The sequence below is a fragment of the Neltuma alba genome, unplaced genomic scaffold, assembly GCF_004799145.2.
Source record: "Neltuma alba isolate B1F8T4 unplaced genomic scaffold, ASM479914v2 tig00010058_pilon, whole genome shotgun sequence".
NCBI lineage: Eukaryota > Viridiplantae > Streptophyta > Magnoliopsida > Fabales > Fabaceae > Neltuma > Neltuma alba.
This window is the reverse complement of record NW_021635017.1, coordinates 112133-123005: the sequence shown is the minus strand read 5'-3', so window position 1 is coordinate 123005 and position 10873 is coordinate 112133.

The window sequence follows — 10873 nt, the reverse complement described above, 5'->3', positions numbered from 1 at the left end:
TTATTCCTAATTACCCTATTGCCAGATGTGACACAACACAATTATATGTGCATAGAAGAGTTTATTAGAGCTATAATCTTTTAAATTGGGACCCAATTGAATTGTGTAATGGACTATCAGAGTTTCAAAATGTGATTCAACCATATTTATGCCCAAATGGATGTCTGAAAGGCCTATACATGCTTATAGAAGTGAATAGCATTTATGAAGATCCATTTAAAAGGTTCATGAAGATTCAAGAAGCATCAAGAGTGGTCTTATATAGCATTAATTAAAATTCTATTTTTTTAATTGGTTACTATTTTATAGTTTTTTATTTTGTATTGATTGCTTCTCGAAGGCAAAAACTTACTTATTTTGTATTTCATTAATTAGTAGAGAGTCAAATAAGATCCTTCTCACTAATGATGGTATCCTCTTAGGTAGTAAGTGATTTAGATTATTCTATCTTGACTAGCAAGTTAGAGTATTTTAGAAGATCTTCTAATTTTCCTAAGTTTATTATATTTTCACATTTATTTTTGATGTATTTTATTTAGCCAGTATTTTAAGCTCCAATAGTGTCACACGTCTTTTATTACCCTATTATATGATGATTGGAACATTTTAGGATTATTATGTGAGCCTTAAGTATGAGAAAATTCTCAAAAATTTGAAACTATTCCAAATTTTCGGATGAACAATGTACGGACAGGATGAACAGTAAAATTTTGAACTTTAAATTTTTCATTCGGAAACGCTGCGAAACACGTTATATTGGTTCCAATTGACATATAATGGGTTATAAAGAGAGGTGTGACACCTTTTTTGGTATCAGAGCAAAGGTTCTGGCTCTCTTTTTGTGCACTGTGTTTATTGTTATGTGATGTGCACAATAATTGAATATTGTTAACTGATTGTTATTGTTAATTATGAAGTGTGATTATTGATTGAATGCTTCTAGTTGGATTATATCTGGGTGGGATGGTATGTTATAAATTGAGTTGAGTGCAGGATAAGCCATGGCCTGCTGTAGTGATGACTCTAGGGAAACGGTAAACCAGAGGATGCCGAGGGAACCGTACCCAGATTGGTACCATCCACATGTTTTTGACCCCGATGATCCGACTCCACCACTCGGATATTACCAGCCTCTCTGGTAGATAGAGGATATAATTTCGGAAGAGAACTCTAATGACCTGGTCAAGTTAGAGAAAGGGGATAGGGGATGCCCAGAGCACCACAAGACCTCAGCCACGTCCTAACGAGACGGGTCCCAATGCCATCAGGGCAGTACCTATCAGGATGGTAAGGCCGGAACAGCTTAAAGCCAAAGATCTGCCAGTTAAGAAGAGACCATTATTGGTAAGAAAGGAATTTAAAAACTATAATAGTCTCTTCCAGGAATTTGTTGAGCTCAGTAGGCACATAGACCAGACCCAGAATCAATATGTTATGGTCTACCAGGACTACTTCTATTATTTGAGATTATTGCATAATGAAGTAGTTGAAGAGGGTCAACTTGTAGATGACGTTTTGTGGTGTCGAGTGTTACTGGACACATTACCTACCACCTGAGTTTGGCAGACCCAGATCCGGCAGCTCTACAAACCCTCTATGCTTAGTAACTTTGATCAGCTACTAGACGATTTAGAACTTTTTGTAGTTACTCTGTTTCCCTCTTCCTCTACTGAGTTGTGAATATAGGATGACTGTATGCTATATAAACTGTGGTGGGCTGTGACCTTACTTTTTGTTAATTGTGCCGTATATATATTGAAAAAGTAATACAAGTAGTGTTTATGTAAATTAATAACTCTGTTCCTCTTGTAGTTGAGACGGAAATAACAAAATGGTAAGAGGAAGACGAGGATCAAGAGGTAGGAGACCCGGTACAAGGGGAGAATCATCAAAACCCCTTGTTGATCTGATCAAGTGGATAATGGAAAGGTTAGAGGAACAGCAAAGGAATATGGCTGAGATACAAGCCACACAAGTTAGGCAGGAATAAGAGAGGGATGCTGCTATAGCTACAGTAGCAGCAGCAGCAATGGCACGGTTACAGCAACCCGGGCAAGGAATAGCTGGGACAGGTTAGCCCATACCACCACAGCAACCACAGGAACCTGTTCCTGTAAGACCTCAACCTGCTGCAGAACCTGATACGCTACAGCAGTGAATTGTGAAATTTACAAAACACAACCCTCCTACTTTTGAGGGAACTTTTGAGGTACAAGTAGCCGAGGATTGGATAAACCGGCTAGAAAAGATTTTTAATATTTTGGAATGTCCGTCTGAGAGGAAGGCTCAGATGGCAATATATAAGCTGGAAGGGGAAGCAAATAGATGGTGGAAGAACACTGAGCTAGTCTTTCAGGCCAACAACACCCCGATCAACTGGGAGGTGTTCAAGGATCAATTTTTCTTGAAATATTTTGCTCGATCTGTGAGGGACGAGAAAGAAACAGAGTTCCTCACTATAAGGCAAGCAGCCAATGAACCCTTTGATGAATGCCTGGCGAGGTATATTAAACTGTCTAGATACTCCACTTACCTCCAGCACATGAATGACGAGTATTAGTTTACAGAAAAAATGATCAGGGGGCTAAAGCCTGAGTTAAGAGAGAAGGTAGCTCAAGACAATTAGAAGTTTTTAACAAGGCAGTGGAAGTTTGCCGTATCACTGAAAATAGCCAGAATCATGCTAAGCTGGCTAGAGCAACCCCGCAAGCCGAGAAGCCAGGGGGAAGAGCGGGTTAGGAAGGTACTTCTTTCGGGGGTAGCCGAAAGAAAAGGAGATTCAACTGGAATAGGAAGTCGGGGGGGAGCCTGATGAGGAGGCACAAAAAATAGCTGCCAGGGAGAGGAGAATGTTCGCCAAGGAAGGGAATGTGAGCGTTGTGGCCACAATCACAGGGATAGGCCGTGCATGATGGGTCAAAGCGTGTGCTTTAGGTGTGGACGACCCAGACACTTTGCTAGGGAGTGCCCGCAAGGTGCTGACAGCACGGGAAGACCTCAGGCTCAAGGCAGGGTGTTTGCCCCCAGTTGGGAAGAGGCTCGTAAGTCGCCCGAGATGATCCAAGGTACGGTTACTGTGAATGACTACCTTGTGGATGCTTTGTTTGACTCGGGTGCCAGCCACTCGTTTATATCACATGATTGTGCTAGGCGCTTAGGTCTTACTGTCGACACATTGCTGTATGATTTGTGTGTTTCCACTCCCACAGGAACAAAAATTTTAACTTCTGCTATTTGTTTAAATTGTATTATTCGGTATGCCCACTGTTGCACTACGTTAGACCTGATTTGCATGCCTTTCTATGATATTGATGTTATCCTTGGTTTGAACTGGTTGTCCTCCCAAAATATTCTCCTTGATGGTAAAAACAAAACATTGATCCTTCCTACCTGAGAGTTAACCCCGATGGCAGAAGTAAAATTAAACTTGATTTCGGCGGCTCAAGTGGATAAGTGGTTGAGACAAGGTTGCCAAGGGTACATGGTATTCTTCTCGGTGAAGGTAAAAACAGAGGAAGGGATTGCTGATATCCCTATAGTTCGAGAATTCCCTGAAGTGTTTCCAACAGAAATCAGCGGACTACCTCCGGAAACAGAAATTGAGTTTGCTATTGACCTAGTGCCTGGAATAAATCCAATTTCAAAAGCCCCGTATTGGATGGCGCCAAATGAAATGGCGGAATTGAAGAAGCAATTGGAGGAGCTGCTAGAAAAAGGATTCATACGCCCTAGCGTATCACTGTGGGGTGCACCAGTGTTGTTTGTGAAGAAGAAAGACGGAAGTTTGAGGTTGTGTATAGACTACCGTGAGCTGAACAAGGTGACAATTAAGAATAAGTACCCATTACCGAGAATTGATGATTTGTTAGATCAATTGGCAGGAGCCACTACATTTTCAAAGATTGACTTGAGATCTGGGTACCATCAATTGAGAATCAAGACAGAAGATGTTCCGAAGACTGCCTTTTGAACGAGGTATGGACATTATGAATTTCTGGTGATGCCGGTTGGGTTGACGAACGCACCTGCTATATTCATGGATTACATGAATAGGATCTTCCAGCCATACTTAGAACAATTCGTGGTAGTATTCATCGATGACATCCTGGTGTATTCTAAATCACTAGAGGAACACGAACAGCATCTACGAATCGTATTGGGCATGTTGCGGGAAAAGCAACTGTACGCCAAGTTGAGTAAGTGCGAATTTGGCTAACTGAAGTAAAATTCTTGGGCCATGTGATAACTCGAGATGGAGTAGCTGTGGACCCAAGTAAGGTAGAAGCTGTGTTAAATTGGGAACGACCCAAGACGGTAACTGAGGTGAGAAGCTTTTTGGGTCTAGTAGGATACTATAAGAGGTTTATACAAGATTTTTCACGAATTGCCCTACCACTGACCAAGCTCACCCGGAAGAGTCAACTGTTCAACTGGGATGCAAAATGTGAGGCAAGCTTCCAGGAATTGAAACAGAAGCTGACCTCGACTCCCGTGTTAATAATCCCCGATCCTACGTTACCATATGTGGTATATACAGATGCGAGTAAGCAAGGATTGGGATGTATGCTGATGCAGCAGGGTCGGGTGGTCGCTTATGCCTCACGATAGTTAAAGACTCATGAAGAGAATTATCCCACTCATGATCTTGAGCTAGCAGTGATTGTTTATGCCTTAAAGATCTAGAGGCATTATCTATATAGGGCGACTATTGAATTGTACTGTGATCATAAAAGCCTCAAGTACCTGCAAGACTAGAAAGAACTCAACATGAGATAGAGGAGATGGATGAAATTGCTCAAGGATTATGATTATCAGATTAAATACCATCCGGGAAAAGCAAATGTAGTAGCAGATGCGTTAAGCCGAAAGATGATGCAGGTGGCGTCGTTAATGATAAAGGAACAAGAGTTTATCGAGAATATTCGAGACTGGAATCTCACCGACCAGATACAACTAATGGTGGGCCAGATTAGTATTGTATAAGCGGAAGCACAAATTATTGAGCAGATTAAGAAGGCCCAACAAAGAGATCAATTGGTCGACACGTTGAAAGCCAGAGTGCTGAGAAATAAGACAAGGGATTTTGAGATAACTCGGAAAGGGATCCTGAAATTTAAGGGAAGAACTTATATTCCTCCAAATTTGTGGCACATAAAATAATGAGCAATTGTAAGAATCTGGGCGTGAAATTTGGCAGTCTAATAAATCTCATTTTTAGCTTTAAATCAACTGGTAATTCATCAAATTCGGAGTTGTGTGCTAAGAGTTATGCCCTTCCAAAGTTGGGCAAAAATACTAGAAATTCGAAATTTTACCAAATGAACAGTACATTTTGACGAATTTCCTGGAATTATTTTGGATGGAATTGGACCTAATGATTATTTTTCCTCCACAAAACTCTTAGCCAGATTCATGTGAAAATTGGAACCACTTTGTTTTGATTTTTTTAGATTTAGTTATGAATTTTCAAAGTTGGCCTATTTTCGGATGAGCAATGTACGGACAGGATGAACACTAAAATTCTGAACTTTAAATTTTTCATCCGGAAACGCTACGAAACACGTTATATTGGTTCCAATTGACGTATAATGCGTTATAAAGAGAGGTGTGACACTTTATCCTCCAAACTTTCATTAATAATTCATAATTAATTCTTTCCTTGCATAATACCTTTCCATTCATACATTAGACATTCCCATACAACATCATAGTCAATTGCACATGCTATCATCATAATTATCATCACACAACCTTTATGGCACATGCATAACATGCATTGTCATATAAATTATACAATGTAATACAATAATTTCTTTGATTCTTTTCCTCTTTCCTTGCTTCCACTTCATGCATCATTTGCTTGATCATTATCACCTATTATGGTTCGTTAAGGGAGAGTGAGTTTTGGGAGAATAACAGTAACAGACATTAGCCATCAATGTATGCAAGATGGATGCAAGTGTATGATATGCTTACTTGAAAACATCAATGCAATGCAACAAAGCATCATGCTAGCATTAACATCTCATCTCATCTCATCATCAAATAACATAATGCACATCGACACACAAGCATACACATCAAGCATGCAAGAAAGGCAAGTTTACTACCTTGTATCTTTAAGCTTTCTTCTTGCTCCCTTTTGCTCCCGACCATTGAGGTTGCTTGCTCAACCTTTGTCATTTCTTTTTCTTGATGTCTCATGGCCTAAATGCATCAACAAATAATTTTCATTTATTTATTAGAGCCATGGTAATCAACAACATCAACACTTTGTTTTCTTTGAACTATATTAATTTCTAACTTTTGAGCTTGATTTCCAACTTTTCTAAAATTAATTCCACATGCTATTCCCACACAAATTCTGTAGGTAGAATCCATTTCCAAGATAAAAAATAATCAAAATCAAACTCCTTTTCCATGAACCAACCTTGACCAAATAATATACACTTGGGTTCCAAAATTTTCATTTTCAATTCTAATACTTCTAAACTTGTTTTCTCACCTTTACCCCACACAATTTTTCATTTTAAACATATTGGAAGCATCAAAATCCAATCTTAGCCCCAAGAACAAGCTCTGGCTAAAAATGTTACTCAGGTTACATAATCATGAAATTTAACTAATTTCAACATAGAACTACTTGATTCTTGGTCCTTTCAAGCCTTTAAACATTATTCTAACATCAATTTCATCTTCCCCTACACTTAACAATTTCGTGCAGCATATCCCCCAAGGGTTTCAAGCTCCTAAAAACCATTAAAATCCATAACCAAGCTCAACAACAACAAAGGTAATGAAAACTACATCAAAATCCATGAACATACCTTGTTTTAGAGCTTGATCTTATGTGGAATCACTTGGTCTTTTTCTCTCCTTCTTTCTCTCTCTAGAATTCATTTTGCAAGAGTTTTTTCATGGTTTCCTTGAGCTTGGACAAAATGAGGGGAGGAGAGGGGGTATATATGGAGTTTGTAAACAAATCTTAGCCATTAATCTTGAAATTACAAGATTAAATCTTGGCCCTTCATTTTTTCTTCTTTGTCTTGTGGTGACAAGTGTTCTCATGAATCATGCTTATATCATCAAGCCACATGCCTTTAATCTAACCGTTCACGTGTCTTGCATCCAATTGTACACGTGTCTCTTCCATGTCCATTCATTATTTTGACATTAAGATAGGAAGGAAATTAATGAAAAATTCATGAAAAAATATAGCCTTTAGGCATTCCTTCTGATAGCATACGAGGAGGCATTGAATATGAAGGTCATGAAGCCCAAATAACACTCCCTCAATTAGAAACCCAGCAAGCCCTCCAGAATGTTCAAGGGATTTATAGCTCTAGAATGCTTACATGGAGGAGGACATGGATCATTCCTTGGATGATGACACGGATACATGCGGAGCTTAACGTGACATATGGAAGGCCACCCCGAAAACCACCATGGCATATAAGTCATTGGAGTATGAACACTTGGACCTTGAGAAAGATAAGAGCACGTTCTAAGAGCCCAAAAGGAGCATTTGAAGCCAATTCTCATGTTATTAAAGGCCCAACACAATTATATGTGCCTGGAGGAATCCATTAGAGCTATAATCTTTTAAATTGGGGCCCAAATGCATTTTGTTATGGATCATGGGAGTTTCAGAACGTGATTCAAATATATTCAAGCCCAAATGGATGCCTAAAAGGCCCATGCATGCTTATGGACGTGAATAGTAATTATGAAGATCCATTTGGAAGGTCCAAGAATATTCAAGAAGCATCAAGAAGACGTCTTTATGTATTAGTTATGGTTAATTTCGTTTTTTTAAGTTTTCATTTTTATTTGCATTAAATAAGGCCTTTTGGTCAAAGATTGCATAAGAATATTTTAGGTTAGTTTCCTATTTTTAGGTAGAAGCCTTTTTCTTCAAGAAAAGGTAATTTCCTATTTCCTTTAGCCTTAATTGGTGCCAACCAAGATAGTCAATCATCATTAAGGCACATTTATGGCATTTATGACCTAGGTTTTTTTTATTCTAGATTGTTCTTTTGCTGCCTATGTAAGGCTACGTTTTTTTGTAATTGGGGATCAGATTTGAATGAATGAATTTTAGAGAATTTTTATTTCTCTTGAGTGAGCTTTGCTTGCCGCCTCGTATTCTCGTGGGAATACTCGACTGTATCAAGGACTGATCATCCTTGTGGTGTCTCCATGGCTAGGGTTGTAAGAGATAGGTTCTCTTAAGGTCCTACCTTTGATCGTTCGTCTAGTTTCCTAACTTGTTTCTAGCCGATCCGTATCCGTACCTTATATCATTTGGTATCAGAGCTAAGGTTTGCTAGCTTTCAAGCTCTATCCTTTTGGTGTTTTCATTTTTGTTGCTTTCTCTATTGCTTCCGTTTTCCTTTCGTTTCCATTCTTCTCATTCTATCTTCCTCCTTTCTTCCTTATTTTCATTCCTTTTGTTATTTTTTTTTTCGTTTTTTTCCCTTTTCCTCTCCTTCCCACCCATTGTTTTTTTTTCTATTCACTTGACTTGCTTTGCTCTTTTGAGTAGCAAAAAAAAAATTAAAAAAAATTCGTGAAAAAAAAAGAAAAAAAAAGTGCTGTTGTGTTGAGACCAAAAAAACAAAAGAAGAAAAAAGGGGCTGCAAAGTTGCTGAAAAAAAAATTCGAAAATTAAAAAAAAAAAAAAAAAAGGAGAAAGTTTCAGATTTTGGAGATTGCAGCATAAGAGACAAGTTTCCTAATTTGAAAGAGCTTCCACTGCAAGTCACAATTAATTTCCTAAATCTTTATACTTGGGTGGTAAGACTCCTACTTTCCTATTTCTACTTTACTTTATTTTATCTAGTTTCCTATTTTGAATTACTTTCCTTTTCATATTACTTTCCTATTTTCTTTCTTCAAGTTTCCTTCTTTCTTTGTTTCCTATTCCTTTCCTTCCTTCTCATATTACTTTCCTAATTTCAGTTCTTTTCTTGCAAGGTACTCACTTTCCTAAAGTTGTCTCAAGGTAGTACCTTTCCTAATTACTTTGTTTCCTATTTTCCTTTACTTTCACAACCTTATTTTCATTTTGCAATTTCTGCCTCCCTTTTTCCACGTTTTTTTTTTCCTATCCATTTTTTTTAAATCATAAACTTCTTCTCTCCTCATTTTGCCCCTCCTTTTATTCCATCCTCACGTTTGGCCTATCCTTCTTTTCCCCTCTTTCACATAGTCACTGGTTTCTTACCAATTTTGGTTGTGAAGATTACCACAAACTGACATTGTCTCTTGATTTTGTTGAGTTTCAATCAAGAATATTATAGGAGGCAAGCTTGAGTGGTAAAAGGCAAGAGTGCTATGCATCAATTTAAAAGCCAAATTTGAGAGAAACATGAGTGGCATAAATTGTTTTGAGTGAAACACGTGAGTAGAGTGGTGAGGTCCATTCTTCTCCCTGTTTCTAACCTTTCAGGTACCAAATATGTATGGTCATAAAGAGCTTAGGGAAGATCTTAACTTCTTCCTAAAAGAAGTCCAAAAGCTAAATGCTGAAGTAGACCATTTGAAGTCTAATCGCAGCTTCAAGTCTAAAAGAGACTTGCATAGAAGATTGCAGGAGTTAAAACAAGGCTCCATGACTATTGAGGGCTATCATAATGAGATGGAGTTAGCAATGATTAGAGCTGGGATAAAGGAGACTCTAGAAGCCACTATGGATCGCTTTATACATGGGCTTAATCCTAGATTAGCTTGTGTTGCAGAAATGTGCAGCTTCATGGAGATTAAAGATTTGGTTTCTCTACTTAGTAAGCATGAGCGAGAACTCAAGAGACAGAAATGTTCAGAAAGACAATGCTCCTCTTCAAAGAAGAATAATCAAGAGAAAGATGTCATCTCTACATCAAATTCAAAGGAGATGGATTCCATTATTTCGAATAATTGTGAAAAAGAAGAGAGTTTGAGCAAAGAAACAAGTGCGATAGGGAGATAGGATGATGGAGTCAAAGAGATATGTGATCACCTACCCATATATACCTTCCTGGAGATGGTCAGGGCCATTTAGACCTTTGTATGGGCTACTTTTTTATGAGCTGGTCACGACTAGTATTAGACTTACATTGTACATAGTATAAATACTTTTGGGTTGTATGCAAGATAGTTAACTGTTAAAAACCCTGCATATTCCTTTTGTTGCTCTACGAATGCTAATTATATAAATATAAGAAGTATGTTTTTACGATAAGTGATTGAGAAGTTCCTTTATTCGTCCATAGTTAACTAAAGAATAAACAAAATGGTGAGAACACGGAGAGGAGCGAGAAACACTCCTGGGGAACCACATATGGATCCTATCCAGCAAGTAATGAATAGGCTGGATAAACAGCAATGAGTCATACAACAAGTACAAGAGATGCAGTTACGTCAACAAGAAGAGAGAGACATGATTATAGCAGCAGTGATTGCTCAATTACAACAACCTAAGCAAACACAAACTAAAGTAGCTCCAGAAGTCCAACAACAAGTACCTAAAGAGTAAGCAGGACTCGCTGAGAACTAAGGAGATATCCAGCAGTGGATTACAAAATTCTACAAGCACAATCCACCAGAGTTTAATGGTTCACTGGAACCACAAATAGCTGAAGATTGGATTACCGAACTAGAGAAGATCTTTCAGATGATGGGATGTTCATCTGAGGTCAAGGCTAAGATAGCAATCTATAAGCTGGAGAAAGAAGTTGATCAGTGGTGGAACAACATTGAGTTGGTACTGCAAGCCAACAATACTCCAATAACGTGGGTTCTACCAAAAGTACTTTCCCCAATTAGATCAAGATAAAATGGAAGTTGAGTTTCTAATGTTGCAACAGGGGAATAATGAAACCTTTGATGACCT